The sequence below is a fragment of the Marmota flaviventris genome, chromosome 16, assembly GCF_047511675.1.
Source record: "Marmota flaviventris isolate mMarFla1 chromosome 16, mMarFla1.hap1, whole genome shotgun sequence".
In the NCBI taxonomy this organism is placed as follows: Eukaryota; Metazoa; Chordata; class Mammalia; order Rodentia; family Sciuridae; genus Marmota; species Marmota flaviventris.
In genome coordinates, this window is record NC_092513.1 from 49131646 (window position 1) to 49155182 (window position 23537).

At 39.2% G+C, this 23537-nt stretch overlaps 1 pseudogene; it reads right to left on the reverse strand.

The window, feature by feature from the left end:
- Window positions 1-7690: 7690 nt before the first annotated feature.
- The window catches only part of LOC114098717 (phosphatidylinositol 4-kinase type 2-beta-like), a 29848-nt pseudogene continuing 14001 nt past the window's right edge, over window positions 7691-23537 (reverse strand).

Consider the following 23537-nt stretch of genomic DNA (forward strand, 5'->3'; position numbering starts at 1 on the left):
TTAATGGAAAACATTTCCATTCTTACTCTTCAATGCAGCATAACCTGTGGGTACATTTTGAATAAATGTGCTAAGTTTTCTAATTTATTTTTAATTTCCAGGATCTAATTTATTATAAATTTCTGAAGGCTTTGCAGTCCTCGATTAAACTATATCAGCATAACTGAGTCAAGAACTTTCCTGTGTGGTGCTGGGCATTGAACCCAGGGCCTTGTGCATGCAAAGTAAGCACTCTACCAACTGAGCCATATCCCCAGCCCTTAGATGGACTTTTAATTTGAGGTCCTATCTGTAATGGTTCTACCTTGTCTTCCATTATTGCTATTTACCTATAGCATTTCTTACCTTTAACATTGCCCTGTACTCACACTGAATTCAAGAAAATCTAGCCTGAATTAATTTCTGGGACAGTATGTGGTAATTTGAGGAGGCAAAATAAATTTTCAACAAGAGTTTCTCCAAAAGGGAGAAATAAAATAAAATAAATAAAAGTTTGAACAAGACATTCCAGCAGCCCAGCTCTCCCAGGCACCTTCAAGAGTTATTCCCTGTGTTTCTGTACCCTTTCTGCACCCACCTTAGCCAGATTCTCTTTATGAAGAAGAATCCCACTTCCATGTTTTAATTCGGCCTTCAGTGTGAGAGTGATTTTAATGAAAACCCCTCATTTCTCTCTCTCCAGCTTCCCGGGAACATTGGCTTTTACTCTTGGGGAAGGGAAACATGGAAGGTCAAGTCACATTTCTCTTTGTCTTCCTTTAAGCAGAGATTTCTGGTAGCCAAAAGGACCCCATGGTGAAAGTGGGGGTAAATAAACTTCCCATAAATTTTATTCTGTGTATTAATAAAACTTACTGGTTCTCAGCATTCTATATCAGTTTTTGTCATAATTTACCAGAGTGGAAACAATCCAGATATCCTTAAGGAAAATTAATTTAAAAATCGTGCTACACCCATATAATGAAATACTCATTAGTGGAAAGAATAAACTATCGATTTATGCAACATGGATAATTCATAAATCCATTTAACTATAAAAGCAAAATCCAGATACTGAATGTGATCTATTCCATGATTCTACTTGTTACATTTTAAATATGGAAATACTATAGGCATGAAGAGCAGACTGGAGCCTGGGGAGGAGCTGCTCAGAGGAGCAAAGCACAGTGGATGTCTGGGGTGATGGAACCATTATGTACCACGACTTGGTAGTCATGTGTGTGTGGCCCTGTACCTGTGTTAAAATCCATAGCTGTGGAACATTAAGTGCACAGATGATCTGTGCTAACTCCTAAATGATCTGTGTTAATTCTAAATAAAGATCCATGAGGTAGAGGAATGACCAAAAAGTCATATAAACAATCACAAATGAACCTAGTTCTATCCCTGATGAACTACATAACCACACTGACAGGTGGGGAAGAAAACAAATTAACCTAAGCCACTTTAAAAAAAATGATCTTGCCTGGATATCACAAGACCAAAGACAAAAGGAACTGAGAACAAATACTCTGCTCTTATCTAGTTGGTATACTGGGCACCAAGTTAATTCTGAAATTATGTTATGTCAATATTAAGGTTGGAGAAAAGAACATACAAAATATGTTTCACGTAAGAACATGAGTCCTCTAGAGAGAATCCACATTGAGTGGTGGCTTGGCCTTTGCCTGAGATAGAAATCCTGAAGACATGGCTCCAGCCCATCTTAGGACAAGGGAGTCACACAGATAATGTGAATTTCTTAGATTCTTCTCCCTCTCATTACAGTTCTCTATTACTCTTCCCTGATTGACTTTTAATGGGATGGACCTCCTGCATGTGACGTCTTTCCACACCTCCATCTCCTCATGATATTCCTAAGCAACACAAAAGCACATATCTTGGAATGTAAAAACCTCAGCAATTTTGGCTCCAAGTATGTGGTTATCAAGGCTCTGAAATGTAGACTGTGGCAGAGTGGGAATGTTTCCCAAACAGTAATCAAAATCTTCAAGTGATAAAAATGTGAAAGTGATGAAGCTTGGTGTAGCTTATCCTGGGGAACAGGAGTGTAAACCTCATTGAATGAAGAGAACCTAAAGAAACAACACTGCTAATTGCTAAGGAAAAACTAATGAATTTCAAATAGGTTTGTGGGGGTGGAACTGTGGTTTCTTTAGACTTTATTAAATGCAATTCAACCTAAAATATAATCTTTATATTGTGAAAATAGCTGAAAAGATTATGGTGGTGTTTACGATACAAATGAGAAGTCTGCACTCCTGAAAATTTTGTTTTTGTTTCATGCAATAATTCCCTAGATTGTCTGGAGTTTTCAGATCAAGAAAATACACCTTTGGAGCAGGGATTATGGCTCAGAGGTAGAGCACTCATCTAGCACGTGCGAGGCCCTGGGTTTGATCCTCAGCACCACATTAAGATAAAGGTATTGTAGTTGGCTACTTCTAAAAAATAAATGTTAAAAGAAAATACACCTTTTACGGGAGACAATGCTGAAGAGTTCCACACAGTAGCTTGCCACATCTCTAATGGCCAGATCACCGTTGCAGGATCTTGATTCAACTGATCATTGAATCATACTCTGCGAGTCAGAATGGATGTATTTAACATCAAAACTACGTATGACTTCCCCCACCCCAACATTCAGACTCGCTTCTATGTATGCAGACACCTTTTCTGCTATTGAGTCATATAGCTTCAACCATGAAGAATGAAGCTCTCAGAATCTGGTGATTTTCACACTTACGCCACTCTCCCCCATGGCCACCTGCAAGTCCTCGGCCATTGATTCTCCACCTGTTGATGGAATGAGGTCTTAGGCTCCTGCCTAAGATGATCCTGTGTGCTCCCTTTTCTTTTCACATCTAGGTTTGTTTGTCAAGAAATTTAGAACCATTGCCTGAACCCAAAGGAAGGTGACTTATTTGGAAAGCAACACTATGCCTAACACATCTCTACTTGAAATAAAACTTTATTATTCATCATAAGTGAAAATTTGCCTTAAAGAGGAAAAGTAAAGTGAATCTCATGTGTCTGTGAATCAACTGGATCGTGTCAACTCTGTGTTCTTATTAACTATTTTGTCCCAAGCTCACACTCTGAACAACATTGTTCAGAAGGCTGCAGCTTAGACGGTGGATACCCTGACTCATGTGGTAGAATTGGAGTGTGCCTTTCCCTCAGGAAGATTCTCCATCCCTGCTCTGCTCAGTGTGGCACTGCCCTGGATGTGGCCAATTACATGAGAGAAGTGATGAGTGTTTATTTTAATAAGCACGTAGTTCTCCATATTTATCTTTCCTTAGTCTCTGTGGTCCTGGAACACACACTAAGGTGGAGCTTCTGTTAGCCTGAGTCCCTGAGGGCCTAGGACAATCAACCCCCTGTCTTCCAGAAGGCTATTTTTGCCATGCAATGACTAAGAAAGAAGTTTATTTTGTCACTACAGCAAAACGTTACCCATACTGACATAAGCATATTTATTTACCTTTTATATCTTGTACTTTTATTACATAGATCTTGCTTTATTGCTACGAAACAGAAAACTACATAATACCTTCTATTATATAACTATTCAAAATAAAATTAAGTTTATGAATAAAATCTCTATACTATTACTTTATTTGGTATAGTATTTAAAATGATGTTCTGGTATACTCTTCATGGAGAATAAAAAATTATTACATTGTGACTTCATAAATTATGAACTTGAAAAATTGTTCTGGGAAGGAAGCAAGTATAGAAATGAGTCACTGATATCTACATTTATTTCAGAACACTGACAGTCAAAAATCCAATTAGAAGCAGGCACGGTGGCACATGCCTGTAATCTTAGCAAATTGGGAGGCTGAGGCAGAAGAACGACAAGTTCAAGGCCATCCTCAGCAACTTAGTGAGACCCTGTTTCAAAATTTAAAAAAATAAATAAAAAGGGCTGGAGACATGGCTCAGTGCTTAAGTGCCCTGAGTTCAATCCTTAGTACCAAAAAGTTTTTTAAAATCCAATTAGATATTAGTTTTTCTATTAGAAACAAATCCTCATATTTGTTTCCTATTGTGCTTGTAACAAATCATAATCCCCTTGGGGACATAAAAGATGGCAAATCTGCTTAGCTTTGTTCTGGAGGCCCTGGGAGACAACTCCTTGCCTTTATTTTTCTTCTGGAGGCCTCTGACATTCCTTACATAGCCCCTAGGTCCTCCATTTTTAAAAGCCACTCCTAAATGTAGGGCAACAGGCAAATAGATTAAGGGGTGACAGAAATAAATTTGACAGCTAATTTGTGCACTGTTGTATTTCATTTTAAAATGTGTTTTCATTAGGAAAGATGGTGGAATGAGGTGGACATTATTACCCTAGGTACATGTATGAAGACACAAATGGTGTAACTCTACTTTGTGTTCAACCAGAGACATGAAAAATTGTGCTCCATTTGTACACTATGAACTGAAATGCATTCTGATGCATTGTATAAAAAATTAGAATACATAATTTTTTAAAAAAAAAATACAATTTCAGAAAAATGTTGAAGGGTAAAGAATAAGGGGGAGGTCTTATTTCCCAGAGTTGACTCTAGACTCATGACTTTGAGTAGGTATTTTTGCACATGATCTTACATCAAAGAAACAAACACAGAGCCTACAATACACAGCATGGATGTGGACAGTGGCTGTAGAAACTACTTGGCTCTGTAAATCCCTCTCATGAGAGAGAATTTATGATGACAGGCCCTAGGTTGCATGACTAGACCTCTGTTTTTTTCTATTTTCAGTGCTAAGGGTTGAACCCAGGGTCTCCCACATCTAGGCAAGGGCTTTTCCACTGAGCAACCCCCCAAGCCCTATCAATCATTGTCTTTAATGTTGACCTGAAGAGCTTCAGGCCACAGCTACTGCAATTTCCTTTGCCTTCCACTCTTATTTTCCTCCCTGATGAGTTATGATTTCCAAGTTGGGAGGCACTGCTTTTAGGCCTCGGCTATGATGATCAGATCAGAAGTGGTTTGTATAAACTGGAGAATGGCCTATGCCATAGTCAGCATGGATTGCCATAGGGAGTACCAAGTCTGGGTGGCTTAAGCAAATGAAGATTGATTTTCTCACAGTTTGAGATGTACAGCATGGTTGTGTTCTGGTGAGGGCTTCCTTCCTGGCTAACAAATAGCCACTTTCTCTCTGTGTCTTCGTGTGACACAGAGAGAATGAGCTGTCTGCTGTTTCTTCTCATAAGGACATTAATCCCTTTGTGGGAACCCCACTCCTGAACTCCACTAAACCTGGTTACTTCCCAAAGGCTCCATCTAAATACTGTACATCTGCATATTAGCTACGCACGTTGATATTGCTGGTTCCTCTCAATAAATGTCATTTCTTCATTACAAAAATGACAACTCTTTCTTGGAAAGAAGAAAATGCAATGCAGAAACATAAAAAGGTTCTTGTAAATTTTTTTTACAGCCTCAAGACAATGAATTTTATCACCTTTAGTCTACCAGGTTTTTCAATATGCTTGTTGAAAAAACACAATATTTAAATAAGAATTAAGTTCATGAAAGTTTACAAAACATAGCCAATGTACCCTACCTTGTAATTTTATCTTAAATATGTCAACTTTACTTTTGTAGCATGGTCAGACATTTAAAAATATATTCACATCATTTTAAGATATAAAACAGTGGCAATTCACTAAGTTCTCCATTATAAAAATTAATATAGCAATTCTCAAAATACTGAAAAAATTGTTTTATGAAAATCAGACCCACATCACAATAATGTATATCCTTTATTTTAGATACATCTACAAAAGGCACATTTTGATTACTAGTATTTACCAAAAGATAGTACTTTGAGTTTTGAATTTTTTTTAGTAATTTTTCCTTTTTTCTCAAAACTGAGCAAATGGAAAGTTGTAGAAAACAGGAGGACACAGGTTTCCAATTAGCTCCTCAAAGGCAGCAGTGTGCTCATTCATCACACCTGTGAACATCAAGACAATGATTCAAGGAAGAGAGACTGCTGATTTGTCCTACAGCCTAGAATAACTACCTGAATACATTTTACATTTTTACACAAAATGACTCTTTTTATTTTTTAAATCATGAAACAGTGAACCTAAAAAACAAAAGACCAAGACTACCAATTGCTTGTTTTAGTCCAAGTCTTGATGTTACTAGCTTTGGGACTGAAGAAGAAATTAAACTTTTCTCCTCTGGAATCACATCTTTATATCATACTCATTTCAATTTAAATCACTCAGTGACTTAATAATGTTACAAATTCCAAGAATGTGAGACATACTGATATTCAAAATAAAATATAAAAGTAAACTTCAAAATCAAATATAAATGATTTGTGGTTTACTCTCATGTTTCCCTCTAATTTAGGCTAATAATAATCTAAAATCAACTCTAATTATAACAACATCTATAATTTTAAGCACCACTATTATTTTTAAGAACTTATTATTAAGAACTCCAAAATGCAGGTTGCGTACAGCACTTGCCTAGCATGTGTGAGGCACTGGGTTCAATTCTCAGCACCACATATAAATAAAATAAAGGTCCACTGACTATATCTATATCTATATCTATCTATCTATTTTATATATATTCCAAAATGCAATCCAATATACACTTTGGGGTATGGTTTTCTTTTCATACTTTTAATAGTAATTGAAGTACTAAAATGAACAATACCAGTACCCTAAAGTATGGATTAATCACTTGATCCCATGTAAGAAACAAAAGGGAATTTTTAAGGTTATTGTAAAATTTTAAAATACTAGAGATCTACCTTATATTTATATTATTCCCCTCAAGTCTCATTTAAGTGTATATTTGTTTTTTAAAGGGGGAATGTCTTTAGATGTTTTTCCTTACTAAAACAAAATAATTCTTCAAAAATATTCTAAGGTGCCAGGTGTGGGCGCACACACCTGTGATCCCAGTGACTGGGGAGGCTGAGGCAGGAGGATCTTAAGTTCAAAGCCAGCTTAGTGAGGTCATAAAGAACTTAGCAAGACCCTGCCTCAAAATAAAAAAGGGTTGGGAATATGACTTAGTGGTTAAGTGACCCTGGGTTCAATTCCTGGTACATCTCCCACACATACATACAAAAATTCTAAGATATAAAACAGAAAATGGCCATCTGTCACTTCAACAAAATATTTAATTTTTAGGTCCCCCCAAATGACCACTTCAGCAGCACTTATTCAAGTTCTAAAATAGCAGCTTCTAAAATTAAGGCAGTATTGCTTTATTCTTACCTATTTTTCTACTGACCTCTCTGTTAAAGTTCACAAGGATGGTTTCAGACTTACCAACCCTCAAAAGCTTTTTGTAATGCGATTTAAGAAGAGTTAACAAGAACATTTTTCTCAATGCTTAAAAAAATATAGAAAATGTTATTGTATTAAAAGTCAACAAATATCTAATTTTTCTACTTGAAGTTATACAGTAATCATTGTCATTGTAGCTGTGTAAACCACGAATTTACCTCTTAAACTAACAAACACAAAATACAAATTTTCCACAAAAAAATACAATGTACAATACTTATCACTTCTTTCCTGATATAGACATTTAATATTTGGACAAAAACTAAACTTTTGATTACATTCAAAATGTAACCTTTTTAAAGACTTAAATTATTCGAAGTTTTGGCATCTGGAACTCCTAACAGCAGATTTACATCACTGCAATGTTTTAATGATGCAATATGCCCTCCTGCTACCAGGAGGGGGAAAAAGTGGCTTCCTGCAATGGATGATCTGGGTAAAGGAGCTGCCAGGCTGTATAATTCCACCCTGACTTCCCCTTTTACTGCCTTCCAGGATCACACAAGGCATCTGTACCAGCTGAACAGGACTCTTCCCATATCTCAACGCCTGAATAAGTTTTTAAGATCTGACCCCTCATCACAGACATCTGACTTTCAAAAGTAGCTTTGTTAAAACTCTGTCATACTAAAAAAAGTTCATAAAGATCATCACATAGATCTTTCACAAAGCTTATGTCAGAAATCCATGTCAAAACCAAGTTTCTCATTTCTTCAGAAAAAGAAACTTTTTCTTGAGGAAGTCATGCCCAGTGACATGGATATGTTCTCCATTCATCAGGACGTTTAAAGGGAAATGCTAGGCCATTATCAATTGCAGCTATTTTTGTTAGGTGCAGGACAGGCTGAGTAAGCTGTCTACAGGGCATGCCAAACAAAGTTAGCTGCAGGATGACCTGGCCACTCAAACCTTCTGTCTGGTTCTTTATCACCTGTTTGCTTCAAGCCCAAACGCCCAAGCCCCTGCTCAAGGCCAGCACTTAACCCCCTTGTGTGCAAACAAGGCAGCTTGCAAACCCAGAGACCCTGTTAGATTTAGGCAGCACAGCAGAAGGGCTATAAAAGCCTTTCCCAGCTGCCCCCCCTCCCACTTCTTTCCTTCTTTCTTTTCTCTTTGTTGCACTGCTGCAGTAAAGATCTCTTGGTTGCTCCCAGTGTTGTGGTCACTTTTCTTTCAATTTTAATAAGCAATTCTTTTTCAGTGATCCAGTTTGAGTCCTTGCGGTCAATTTCCTTTTTACATTTCTCCTTTTCATAGCTGGCTAACCAATTATCATTTCCCATGTCTGTATTTCAGGTGATGAAATCCAAAACAACTAATCTTTCAGGTTATGACTGAAATTGTTTTCTAATATTCTCAGGCTAAGGATCAGCTTCAAATTTCCTAAGCCAATATTCAGCCTCCTTGAAATCTTCAACAAATAATTGAAAGGAACCCTTAGAAGGGAATCCTATTCAATGAAACTTTCTACCTACTTTTAGCACTTTTTGCCTCTTGCTTTTGCACGGTCAATTGCACTGTAGTGAATGTCTCACTGACAAACCAAACCACCTTTGCTTTTGGCACAAGGTCCAGAAGAAGGTTTTCATCCGCTAGGTAGACCCCAGCCTCAGAAAGGAGTCCTGGTCAGGAAGCAGGCAGGCTCTGGCAAAGCAGCAAGGGCAACAGACTTTGTGGACCTATTTGGTCCGTTTTGGATTCAGTTGACCACAAGGCTCTTCTAATTTCGGTTTAAACACACCAATAATTTTCCTCTTGGGATCCTTTACAAAGTAACTTCCACTTGATCCTTAGAGATTCTTTCTGGAAAAACTCCCTCTTCGATTGCTTGTTCCGCTCTCAGTATAACATCAGCAAATTCTGGATCATGCAAGAATGCATTCACCTCTGAAGTCCCCGCGTCAGTCACTTTGCTGTGTTGTCCTCTTCAGTGTCTGACTGCAGCTTGGACTCGCTTTGGGGGGAGCCTGAACCCGAGGGATGGTGCGGGCGCAGGGCGGTAGGCGAGCAGCTGCCCCCCGCCCCCAAGACCGCGAGAGACAGAGGAACCGGATCCGGTCCTTGGGCCGGAGCAGGGATTCCTGGCCGCGGGGCCTGGCCGAGGGCGGCCGCGCCCTAGTCTCCAGCTGCCCCTGGCAGCCTCAGGCGTGCCCCCCGCGCCTCTCCGCGGCCGGGCCCAGGTGATCCGCCGCAGCCTCGGCGCCAGCCCCTCCTCTTCCTCGGTTCCGGCCAGGCTCGAGGGCTCCGCCACGGACTCCTTCTCCGCCTTCTGCGCTGAGACCCAGAGCTGCCCGGTGCCCGCACCCGGCCTAGGCGTCGCGGGGAAGTGGAGCGGACAGGTGACACCAAGGCCACCTCACCAGTTCAAGGACCGGATGGGTGCCCGCCTCAGCTGTGGCCGCCAGACCCCGTCGGCTCTGGGGCGCGGTGGGGCGCGGTGGGGCGCGGTGGGGCGCGGTGGGGCGCGGTGGGGCGCGGTGGGGCGCGGTGGGGCGCGGTGGGGCGCGGTGGGGCGCGGTGGGGCGCGGTGCTTTAATGCCTTTTCTAAGTAGTAGATTAAGTATGTATCTTTTTTTTTTTAAATGAATAATAGAAAGAAGACCAGTTGAGAAAGAGGAATAAGTGGAGAAGGGGATGGAAAGAGGAAGTTCTAGGGACTTAAGTGGAGTAAATTATATTTCATGCATGCATGAATATGTCAAAATGAACCCTGCTATTATACACAATATAATGTACACATAATATAATACTTTAAAATGTGAGCCAAGCAACATTTAAAAAGGTGAAACTACTAATAAAACATTTTTTTATTCAGCAAAGCATTAATCAATGATTGAATTTATTGCTCTGAATTGAAGTTTCTCCATTTTAGGAAAACTTACCTAAATGAGGAAGCGCCTTTGAATCTGACTCTGTATAATTGCTAATAAGTCAACAAGAGAAGAACCTGGCTTCTGTAAAAGGTCATTCCAGATTCTGCTAACTGGTAAGTTTAGCAGAATACATACACTCCACATCTGTGCTACTCACTGACCACCTGTGACTATTTAAATTTAAATTTAACTTACCTAAAACTCAAATGATTAGAAAATCTCAGTTCTTTCCTTGAGTTTAAAGAAGGTATGTGGTGAAAGTTTAAAATTGAATTCCTGCCTATAATATGCTCATTGTTGATAAAAGGCTAAATATATTGGGAAGTATATGGACTCTTCATTAAGTAAGAAATATAGTAAATTTCATACATGTCAGGCACTGTGTGATATGTATGGCATGGTTGCAACCCTCTGTTTATGTTTCTAGGAAGCTTTATATTTAATATGGCATCCTGATTCCAGCTTTGCAATTGAGTCTGTGGGTTTCAGACAGTGGGGATGTGCCCATGATCAACTCAGAGAAGAACGGGACAGAGACCAGTAATCCTAGGATTGGGGCTGATGGCTTTGGTCAATAGAGGATACATATTTTTAATTTTCAAAACAAAATTTCATTGGGCTAATCATTTCTCCATCTCTAAGTGTGTGCAAGGGCATGTGTTAATTATGTGAGCCATGACACTGTTGCTTTGACTGAAACTGGGACATGATTTGAGCCTTCTTGTGTCACTGTGGAGGAAGTCATGTTGTGTGCCCTCAAAAGTTTCAAACCCAGCTCTGTGCAGTGATGCACAACTGTAGTTCCAGAGACTTAGGAGTGAGCCTGAGGCAGAAGGATTGCAATTTGGAGGTCAAATTTAGCAACTTAGCAAGATTGTCCAAGAAAAGAAAAAGGAGGAGGAGGGAGGAGGGGAGGGAGGGAGGAGGGGGAGGAGGGGAGGGAGAGGAGGAGGGGAAGGAGGAGGAGGAGGGAAAGGGGAGGAGGAGGAGGGAAAGGGGAGGAGGGGAGGGGAAGGAGGAGGGGAGGAGGGCGGGAGTGTATGGGGAAGGAGTGGGGAGGAGGGGATGGGGAAGGAGTGGGGAGGAGGAGGGCGGGAGGGGATGGGGAAGGAGTGGGGAGGAGGGGTGGGCGAAGGAGGGGGGAGGGGGAAGGGGGAGGAGGAGGGGGGAGGAGGGGGAGGGGAAGGAGGGGGAAGGGAGGAGGGGGAGGAGGAGAAAAGAAAACAGAAAAAGAAGACTGGATGTGTATCTTAGTGGTAGAGTGCACATAGGTTCAATCCTCAGTACAGCCAATGCCAAAATAAAAATTAAGAAATTTTAAAAAGAAAAGAAATTGAAACCTAGAGTCAGACAATGATGTGCAACAAAGAAGAGTTTTATTCTTGTGAAGTTTGATAAATGCCTTAAGAAACTTAAGGACATCAGAGATACAAAAATTTAAATACTGCCCCAACGACTTCTTCATACATCCTAAACTGAAATGTTGACAAAGCAGTCATACTATTATTTTGTGTTCATATTAGCAAAACATAGAGGTTTTCCTGAACTTTCTGACCCTGAAATTCCATCCTCAGGGACCTATGGCTTTTTCATGGATCCAAAAATACTTTCCATGGAAGGTTTATGTGTGGAACCCAGGCTCCTGGGATCCAACTGGTGCCGTCTTGGATGTCTCATCTGTTCACCATTTTAATTGCTGCAATACAAACCTTCAAACGTTGCATATGATACTGGAACTCCAATTAATCAAATCGAGTGAATATATGGAGTATTTTTATTTTGTTTTTTATGCTGGGGATAGACCCAATCCCTAGGTCCCCACACATACTAAACACCGCTCTACCACTATGCTACATCCTTAGCCCACATTTTTTATAAACTTTAAGAAAACATAAGCTTTCAAGGTATGAAAAAAAACTGGAACAATGGTTTGTCTCCCTACAATTGCTTTTCAAAGAAAGATACATACGTAAATCTAATTGTTCATCCAGGCTCTTATTTCTTTGACCTTGAAAATTTTGTGACAATTTTCAATCAATTTCTCCAGAAAATAATTTAAAGTTCTTTTCAGAAGGATTAGCAAGTAAAATCATGGAGATGCTTTTGAAGTTTTGAAATTTTAACTTTACTAAATATGACAGTGTAAAACAGATCATATTTGAGAGCGGAAACAAAATGATTCAGAAAAGAGGGGTGTTTAGAGGAATTGAGGTGCTCCAGCTTCCTGAGGATGGGCGATTAATAGTAATGGTTAAAGGTACACAGTGCTTACTATGGCAAGCCTGGTGCCAAGACTCTCAGGCACTAACTCATTTAATCCTCACATTACTGTGTGGGTTACACGTATTTTTATTCTCATTTTACAGATGGGGAAACTGAAGCACATTGAGGTTAAATGACTTGTCCAGGTCACAAAGTTGCTGTGGAAGGTTGAATTCCCAAGAAAACCTTTCAGTGCTATTTGACTTTTGACACTATGTACCTGTATTATTTTCATGATCCGACTTTAAAGATTTCAATAGTGCAGACATGTATTTTCTTTTGTTATATCTTTTCTGTAAAAAAATTACCACCAGCGCTGTCCCCAAGTATCACTAAATCATTAAGTTGCAATATCCTGCTTCCAAAACTTAATGCAGAATTTAGCTCTTAAAAAAATACAATACTTAAAATTAATTATTGTGATATTAGGTACAAACTTTTAGAAGTGACCCTTTTGCTATCCAGTCTGCTTGTTTTAAAAATATTTTTTTAGTTGTTGATAGACCTTTATTCTATTTATTTATATGCAGTGCTGAGAATCGAACCCAGTGCCTCACACATGCCAGGCAAGTGCTCTACCACTGAGCCACAGCCCTAGCCCCTCAATCCCTTTTTTTAACAAACTAGATTTTATTCTGAAATCTCAATCTATTATTTTAATACATCTTTAAAAGGAATTACCAGGGAGCATCCTTGTTCTCTAAATAAATATAGTCATTTATCAGTATCCTCAGGAGACTAGTTCCAGGACCTCTCTCCCCTTCAGACACCAGAATCCACAGATGCTGGAGTCTGTTGTGTAAAATGGTGCAGCACCTTGTGTATAACTGATGCACATCTTCCTGTGCACCTTAAACAGGAATTAAATCTCATCTCTAGATTGACATTATTCACAATGTCTTAAGTATTATATGCTCTACTTGAATCCCCAGGACTATCAACTAGTTGTTGATGGACCTTTATTTAATTTATTTGTGTGTGGTGCTGAGAATGGAACCCGGTGCCTCACGCATGCTAGGCAAGCACGCTACCACTGAGCCACAACCCCAGCCCCCGGCACATGCAATTTTTAAAAATATTTCCTGGGGCTGGAGCTGTGGCTCAGCAGTAGAGCACTTGCCTGGCATGTGTGAGGCACTGGGTTTGATTCTCAGCACCACATAGAAATAAATAAAATAAAAGGTCTATCAACAACTAAAAAATATTTTTAAAAAATATTTCCTATGGGATTTACCTTATTCTTTAGGGACCCATTCTCATCGGTGGACATGATGGTGTCCACTTAGGTATTTTCATATGTGTACATAGGAAAATCATGTTAGATTTATTCCACTGTCTTTCTGTTCCTATCCCTTCTCCTTCCTTTTGTTCCCCTTTGCCTACTCTACTGAACTTCTCCTCTTCTCCTTTCCCTCCCCTCTCCCTTTTCTGTGGTTTAGCTTCCCCACATCAGCAATATGTTCCATGCTTATATAATTTTTAAAAAATGGGTTCTATTGTCATGTATAACTAAAAATAAACAATAAAATAAAATTTTAAAAACCTATGTCCACTTGGAAGCTTGCTGAGGACAAAAGACATGAGTAATTGATAATAAAAATAGTTATAAATATCAGTTATAACCATGTCTTGAATATTTCTTCTTTCCTTTGTCATGATATGTTTGAGTGTGCTCATGTGTATCTTGAATATCTTTGTTTTATCCTCTATCCTATACCTTCCTCATATAACATAAGCTGATATGCTAACTTTATATAATAGTATAAATACTGTTAAATTTACATCATTATATTGAAGTTAGAGGATATCAAGAAGAGTGAACATGATAAAGACTTTCAAGGACCATACATCTTTGGGGTTAAGTTGGTGCATTTTTAGTTGTGTACAGGAGAGTCACATTATGTTAGGCAGAAGCATGGCTTTATTATTGCCTCTACTTGTAGACCAAGCATGGTTTAAGGAGACATTTTAGGCAGCTTTGTTACTGTGATGAATAAATGAGATAACCAACTTAAAAAAGAGTGAGATAAGATGTTCTTTTGTCTCAAAATATCTTAATGTATATATTTTTTATCAACAAGGACTTTCTTATATTTCCGTTAAACAATTACTCAAATCAGAAAATTAAAAAAAAAAAATTCTGTTCACTGTAGGTAGAATACAGAACACAAAATCTGCTGATCTAAAGAGCCATCTGGTCTAAGTGAGAGTACTTCCAGAGCCCTGAATTAGGAAACTCACTCTATACTGACCAAGGCAAGGATTTTTGAGCAAAGGAAAGGCGACACCAACTGAGATCTAATAAAGAAAATTTAGCCCACATTCATGGATAGGAAGGCTTAATATTTTTAACCTATCAATTTTAAATTCATCTGCAAATGTGAGCCAACGTCAACAAAAGACACACAGGTTTTTCCAAGATGCTAAAATGTATGAGGTCTGGGGATGGATCTCAGTGACAGAGTGCTTACCTAGTAGGGTCAAGGTCCTGGGTTCAATCTGCAACACCACAAAAATAAATCAATAAATAAATTTAAGAAAATAAAATGTGTTTGAAAAAGAAGAGAACAAAGTACTTAAGAAAGTGCTGAAGAAAAGGAAGAGTGAGTAGAGAGACTCTCTGTACATACAAAGCCTCCAAGAGATGGTGATTGAGTATTGATGGAGAAAAAAGAGTGACCAAAGGCACAAAGGAAAGCCTAGAGTCTGATAAAACACACCCACGAGGTTATATGGCAAAGCGTCATGGTGGAAGAGTGGGGAAGAGGGAAACGTGATATGTTGAACTAGAAACTGAGCCATAAATAGAAAAACAGGAGAAATTCTCTAATTCACACCATATAAAAAAATCAGTACCAACTATTGCTTACCCATGCTTGTGGCCAATCTGAAGAGCAGGACCGGTTTCCACCCAAAACATCAACTGGGATGTAAACGCTGATCATTCTACCCACAAATCGAGAGTGTATGAAAAGTCTATTTCTTCTATAATGAGGCTTTCTGGGAAGAGCAAGACAATTTCATCAAAACAGATAAGCCTGATTCTTCCTTGAAATAGGTGAAGCTCCACTTAAGTAATTTTGAACTCATTTTGAATGAGCTCCATTCCAGGTGGCTCTGGGGAGCCTGAGACCTGAGACTGGTAAAGGAGGTGCAACTCCATTGAATACCTTGTTTAAGAACTGAGCATTTGAGGGCTCTGAGGAGTGAAATGGGTGTCTTGGTCACTCTCAGTGATGCCTGAATCCTCAAAAGGCATAAGCATTTTCTCTTTGAGGCCTCACATTTTGTAACTAGTATGTGTGGAAACGTGTGTAATGGTCATTATATTTGGAATGTTTGTGAGTGTGTGGGTCAGATTTCTGTCTCTGTTCCAAAATACCCGAGACAACCAGTTTTAAAGAAGGAAGGTTCATTTTGACTCATGGACTCAGAAGTTTCAGTGCATGGTTGTTTGGACCTGTTGCTTTGGGACAGTGGCCACACAGTTCATCATAGCCAAGAGTGTGCGTCAGAGGACAGTCCACTTCATGGCAGCTGGGAAGCAAAGGGAGAGAAAGAAAAGAGTTTAAGAGCAAGTCCCCCAGGGACTTAACATCTTCCAACTAGGCTTTACTTCTTTTCTTTTCTTTTAATATTTATTTTTCAATTGTGAGGACCAGGGAAAGTATTTTCCTCTAAGGCAGCAGTGCATAGTCTTCAGGTTGTTCTGCTTCTTGATCTCAAAACCTGTTTTCTGACAATCCAAAGACAACTAGTAGAATGTCCTCCAGTTAGTTCTCCTGCTGAAACCCACTATCACTTCCACCCCATTACGGTTTACATCTTCTTTCTTCATCCCTTCTTCTCCCTTCTGATCTCTGAGAAGTTGACTGTCTGCCTAGCCCAGGGCCCGGGCATGGTGCAGGTTCACAGCAGATCTGCTGCTCCTCATACCAAGCAGGCATCCGCACTGACCCAAGGGCGAGTCTGCACTCCTGTCTCGGCCCTTCAGGGCTGAGCTGCCCACGCCCTGTCGCACACTCTGCAGGACTAAGCAGGAGACCTGCCCTGGAAAAAAGCTTAAAGCCAAGTGTGAGGTCAGTAGCCAGGGGTGCCAGCCGGATCCCAGGGATCCTTTAGGGCCCAGCTGCCCCAACAGGCTCTTGGGACCAAGGACCCTGACCGCAACCCATATGCCCAGCACCACTGCGTGGCCCCTCCAGGATGCCCGCTGCACCTGAATGGGAGCCCGGCCCAGGTTTGGTTGTACACCTTAGCAAAAGGTCTTGTTGGCTGGACTATGGGCCACTGAGAAAGGAGAGTCACAGATCAGGGGCTGAGAGATGCCTGGTTCCACAAGAGCCCAGAATGTGCCAGAAATAGCTGCTCTAATGGTGTGCAACATGGCCCAGGAGGATGGCTTCTTACATTAGCACTCACAGACAACTCACTGCCATCAGATGGCCCAGGAGGATGGCTTCTTACATTAGCACTCACAGACAACTCACTGCCATCAGATGGCCCAGGAGGATGGCTTCTTACATTAGCAGCTCACAGACAACTCACTGCCATCAGATGGCCCAGAGAGTCCAGAATGCACAAGAAGAGGTTTCTGGAGCCTCTGCACTGAGGGACTCTGGGAGCACCAGCAGGCGCTCTGTGGAGGCTGGGGCCATTGTTGGAGAAAGCCCCACTCCAGGTCGGCCTAGTTTAGGACACAGCATGTGTGTGCTTAAGCAAAACTTGTAAATGAGCAGTGTTTGCCTGGGAACCTAAACAAAGGCCTAAGAGATGTTACTGCTTTTTCACAGTGTGAGGAATGGAGAGGCCCTTGGTTTACCAAATCCCCTCAGGAAGTTAACCAAGGAGACAGGCCAGTGCTGCGTGTGAAGCGAGGATCCTCTCTCTTTTCCTGAGCTCCTTTTTGAGTATTTATCTGTCCTGAATCCCTGTGAGGAGGAGGTCATCACCGTGATGTAATAGCAGTGCTCTTTGAGAGACCTCAATGCAGTTAAGGTCTCTTTTGGCAAAGGTGGTGTGTGACCCCAAGGCAGCTGAGGGACCCGGGGATAAGTAGGAAGTAAGGTACGCTGTGTCCCTGTAGTACAAGGGCACAAGGTGGCTGAGGGGCTGTTGAAATAGGATGGAGCAGGACGTATTCACTAAAACCATAGCAGCAAAATAATTATTAGTTGTTGATTGATGAGGGAATAATTTTCCTAATTTTGTGTATAAGGGACTTAATGGGTAAAATCGTTGCAATATGGCTCCAGTAGCCTTTCCAAGTATAGGAACAGAACAAACTGAACGGTGGGGATCATCCTTAAAGACTACGTTTTATTTACATTGGACAGGATCAACCGTTTTGAGTGGGAGAAATGGACAATGATGTTCAAGTCCATTTATACATGCCAAAATTATAATTTAATTTTGATTTATTGCTCTTTGACATACTTTAGGAAAAGGCATGTGCTGACTGTGGGGAATTTGGATAAGGCAATACTTCTCACAATTAAGATGCAAGATACCTGCTCTTCTCTATTTTATGCTCAAATAATTTTCTCTAAGATTATAGGTGGAACCTTTTTAACTTAGTGGGATCCCCATATATAACCCTTCTACTCAAGCCCCAGTATTGACTATCATGAAGGTTGGTGCATTTCAACAGATGGTGCTGTTAATTCAGAGTCTGTGTTGTGGACACTCAAAAGCCAATTAGTTCCCTTTCTCTTTTTGGTACAAAAATTCTTTTAATAAGGATCAGATTTCCAGTGGTGTTCAATTGTAGGTCACCTTTTCCATTTTTTTAATTCTTCCTTCTGTATCCAGGTCTCTCTCCTTATCTCTTCCTTCCATCCTGCCTTCACAATTCCTTCTTATGTTGAGGAGCATTGATGGGCTCACATTGACACGTCTCTTCTTCCAGGGCTCCCACAGCATGGCTAGTGCCTCCTGCATGATTGTGGTTGAATTAACTCCCAGGCCATATCACAGGGTGCCATTCCACCATGCGGCCTGCGCAATGGTTTCATTAATGAGGTTCTTGGCATAAAGTTAGCTAGAAGAGATCGAAATAAAACACACAGACTCAGTTACCTTATTTCGATTGCCAGGTCCGAGACGGCTCCCCTCTCTGGCTCCAACCTCTAACCGCCCAGCAGGGCAGCAAGGATTACTCAGGGCTAGCAGGAGAGAGAGAGAGTGAACACGCCAGGGAGTAGCCTTTTATTGGGGAACAAGAAATTCAGGGGAGAATTCCATCCAATGAAGGTTGAGGGGGGACTGCACTCCAAGGTCAGGGTCAGTGATTGGGCCCCCAGGGTCAGTGGTCAGTCACACCCCCACACGGACGGGTTCTCTCATCAGGAGAGGGCCGGGAAAGCTCCGACACAGCCAGAACGCCTCAGACCCTTAACGGGAGCCGCCCAGTCACGTGTCAGGATGGCTTCCCACAAGCCATGAGTGTTTTTCCTTGTGACCTTGAGGATCAGGAACTTTTTCCTGTCAGAGGCACAGGTATTGGGAAGATTCCTACTGAGCAGCCTGCTTTTGGCATTGCTTCAGGCACTTCACAGTGGGCTTGAAGGAATTACTGCTGCCCTCACCGACACCTTAATGTGTGTCCTGTTACCATGCTAAGGAAATGCAGGCCCATAGACAAAAATGTTCTGGGTGAGTTTTAGGACCCTGGACAGCGTGGGAAAGTAAAGGAAGGTTCTTTGAACTGTGGTCCTGTTCTTCACTCTTCCTAGCTGGGCCTGCTTTCAACTGTGCCTGTGGCACAAAGAATGAGCGGAATGAGTCATCTCATCCTTTAAAAGTGGTTCAGGATTTTGCTTTATGTTTTTATAGCAAAGAAGACAACTGGGCATTTTTTCACCGAAAAAAATATATCCTTTAAGAAGATTCCTTTGGGAATTCAAACTCAGATAAAACAATAGTGTTCATCAGCTAATATTTTTATTTTTCTCATTGTGCTGGGGATCTGATTCAGGGACTCTTGCATGCTAAGAGGGCTCTCTACCACTGAGCCACAACACAGCCCTACATATTTTGTAAGAAGTATTTCTTTTCCAATAGCTCTATTGAGGTGCAGTTGTCAGGCAATAAATTACATGCATCACAAGTGTATAATTTGAAAAGTTTTCAAGTACAGCATATAGAGCATATATTATACAGCATATGTATACAATATCACCAGCAGCCCAATAGCCCAATAGAGATACTCAATATTTCTTCTCCCATGAAGATTTTTCCCTGCCACTTTTAATCTTTTCCTTTCGTTCTTCTACACCCTTCCCATAAAGTCACCATCACTGATCAACTTTTATCATGGTAGATTAGTTTTCATTGCATATAGAGTTTAAATAAATAGGAATGTATGGCAGCTAAACAGGCAACCTGCCTGGTTCCCTGATGGCTGTGTTGTTCAGCCCTCCAGCCCACATAAGAAATAAGCAAACAATGTAAAAAGGAAAATTGAATTCTGTGCAGTTTGATCAAATTGAGGAGAAGCAGCTAGGTTGCTTCTCTGCTGTTCACATAAGAGTGGGTACAATTTATAGAAACTAAAGCCAGCTGAGGTATATACTTACACTGAGCAGGCTGTGCTTAGCCAGAGAGTATGTCAGTTTTGGTCTCCTTGGTGCCTGACCAGGACAGGAGTTAGGTAGTTTTTATAGCTTCCATTCTTAGCATAAGTAACTGTGAGATGCATAAAATGCAGTTTTCAGAAGTTGGAATGAAACCACCATTTGACCCAGCTATCCCTCTCCTCAGTCTATACCCAAAGGACTTAAAAACAGCATACTACAGGACACAGCTACATCAATGTTTATAGCAGCACAATTCACAATAGCTAAACTATGGAGCCAACCTAGATGCCCTTCAATAGATGAATGGATTAAAAAAATGTGGCATATATACACAATGGAACATTACTCAACAATAAAAGAGAATAAAATCATGGCATTTGCAGGTAAATGGATGCAGTTAGAGAAGATAATGCTAAGTGAAGTTAGCCAATCCCCCCAAAAAAACAAATGGCAAAGTTTTCTCTGATACAAGGTGACTTACTCATAGTAGGGTAGGGAGTGGGAGCATGGGAGGAATAGATGAATTCTAGATAGGTCAGAGGGGTGGTAGGGGAAGGGAAGGGCAGGGAGTTAGCAATGATGGTGGAATGTGATGGACATCATTATCCAAAGTACATGTATGAAGACATGAATTGGTGTGAACATACTTTATATACAGAGATATGAAAAATTATGTTCTGTATATGTAATAAGAATTGTGATGCATTCTGCTGTCATGCATTTAAAAAACAAAAGCAATTTAAAAAGCAAAATTATTAAAAATATAAATATTTAAAAATGCAGTGTTTCTTTGGGCTGGGGATGTGGCTCAAGCGGTAGCGCGCTCGCCTGGCATGCACAGGGTGCTGGGTTCAATCCTCAGCACCACATAAAAATAAAAAGTAAAGATGTTGTGTCCACTGAAAACATATATATATATATATATATATATATATATATATGTGTATATATATATATATATATATATATACACATATATATATATATATATAAATTATCTCTCTTTTTAAATAAATAAATAAAATGCAGTTTTCAGAAAGTTGTTATTAATTTTAAAGGGGTTTTGTTTCAGAATCATACAATATGCATTATTTATTATTTTGGCCTGGTTTCCTTCACCCTGAATGATTATTTTGTGATTCATCCATGTTCTTGCACTTAATTCGAATGCATCTTTTTTCATGGGAGAGTTATTTTGATCCACTGTATAGATAGTTCACATTTTTGCTTATTTCTAGTTCAGGGTTATTACAAATAAACGCTTGCAATCATCTGTCCTTTGAAGTGCAGTCATTATAGTAGGTGTGTAGTGGAATTTCATTATGAATTTTGTTTGCATTTTTCTAGTGACTCTGAGTTGCCAAGCATCTCTTCAATGCTTATTTGCATTTTATTTCTCATATTTGGTTAGGTGTCTTATTCCAGTCCTTTGGCAACTTTTTAAAAAATTGTTTGATTTTTATTATTGGATTCTGAGTTCTTCATAGATTCTTCTGTTGTTGGCAAGTATTTTGTCACATTTGTGGCTACTGTTTTACTCTATTAACTGTACTTGCTTCTGTCAAAGACCAAAGACTGACTTTCTTTCTTTCTCTCTCTCTCTCTCTCTCTCTCTCTCTTTCTCATCCAGCTTATTGATTTCCTTTCTTCTATGTATTGTGGTTTTGGAGTCCTGTGTAAGAAATATGTGTCTCATTCAAGAGGAGAAAGATCTTCCCCATGTTTCTTCTAGAAATAATAAGAGTTTCAGCTTTAAGATTTAGAATTGTGATCCATTTTGAGCCAATTTTTATAGAAAGTTTGAGGTATGAATCAAAGTTTTGTGTTTTTGTGTGTTGTTTGGTTGTGTTTTTTTTTTAAATGTGAATTGTATTCTTCCAGCAGTATTTGTTGAAAGTACTGTTCTTTCTCTGAATGTATTTTACTGAAATGCATTTGTGCCTTATTGTGAGCTTCAAAATCAATTAGTGTAGTCCTTTAATATACTTCTTTTTTCATAGTTACTTTGAGTATCCTAGGCTTCTACATCTCTAAGAGAATTATAGATCAGCTTGTCAAATTCTGCAAAATAATCTGTTATGCTTTCATTGGAATTGATTAAATCTACGGAATAACTAAGGGACAACAGATATCTTAATACAGAGTCTTTTGATAATCCCGTTTTATTTTTCTATTTGTTTAGATTTTCAAATTCCCTCAATCATGTTTTGTTGTTTTCATTGCACAGATATTGTAAGTTTTATAAGATTTATCCCTAAGCCTGTCATATTATTGATGCTATTTTTAATAATATCATTTTTATTTCTGTTTCCGAATGTTCACTGCTATCATATACAAATACAGTTATTTTATTATATTTTGATCTTGAATCTGCAACTTTGCTAAACTCAAACTTATTACTTCTAAAAGTTTTTACTAGATTCAATCCGATTTTTTAAATAAATTATCATGTCTTTTGCAAATAAACTTAGTTTTATTTTTTCTTTCCCATTTGGATGTTTTTAGTTTAGCTTAGTCTTGTTTTTGTTTTTGTTTTTCTTCACATAATGCACTTACCGGAACCTTTAGTAGCAAGCTGAGTAGAAATGGTGTGTACATACGGTCCTTCCTGTCTCTGGGCTAAGGAATGTGTAGCCTAACTAGGGCTGTATATTTGCCCCTAAGTATTATGCTACTGGTAAGTTTTTAATAGTCAGGTTGAGGAATTTCCCTTTCATTCCTGGTTTGCCAAAACTATTTAATTGAGACATGTTTTCCTACATCTATTGAGGTGGTTTTATGAATATGCACACATATACATATATAAAAAATATTTTTATTTTTATATATATAATTTTAGATTTTAGATTACATAATTTACATATATAATCTAAAATTATATATGTAAAAATAAACATATTATTAAATAATTATGTTAATGTATACTACACATATAATTTTAAATTATTAATATGGGAAATTACATTGATGAATTTTGGAATGTTAAACCAACTTTGCATTTCTGTGTAAAACTTTGTAATGATACATAATCCAGGTTTTTTAAAATTTAATTCACCAAATTGTGTTTATGATTTTAGCATCAAAAATCATTAGGGATCTTAGTTTGTTCTATTCTCCTGCAATGTTCTTTTTTTCTTTTTTAATGAGACTAATACTTGACTTATTAAATGAGTTGAGAAGCATTCTCTCCCCTTCATCTTCCTTGAAGATTTTGTGTAGAATTGCATTGCTTCTTTCTCCAAATTGGAATTCAAAATTGGAATTCAATATTGTTGCCACTTGGTATTGGATTGTTATGGGTAGAAGCTTTTTAAACTATAATTGCAATTTATTTTATAGATACAGGGTATCTCTTCTTTCGGGAGCTTTGGTTGTGTATATCTTTCAAAGGATGTGTTCATTTCATCATAGTTTTCAAATTTATTGGCATAAAATGATTCATAGTATTTTCTTATTTTTCTTTTAATATCTGTTGAATAAGTAGTGATA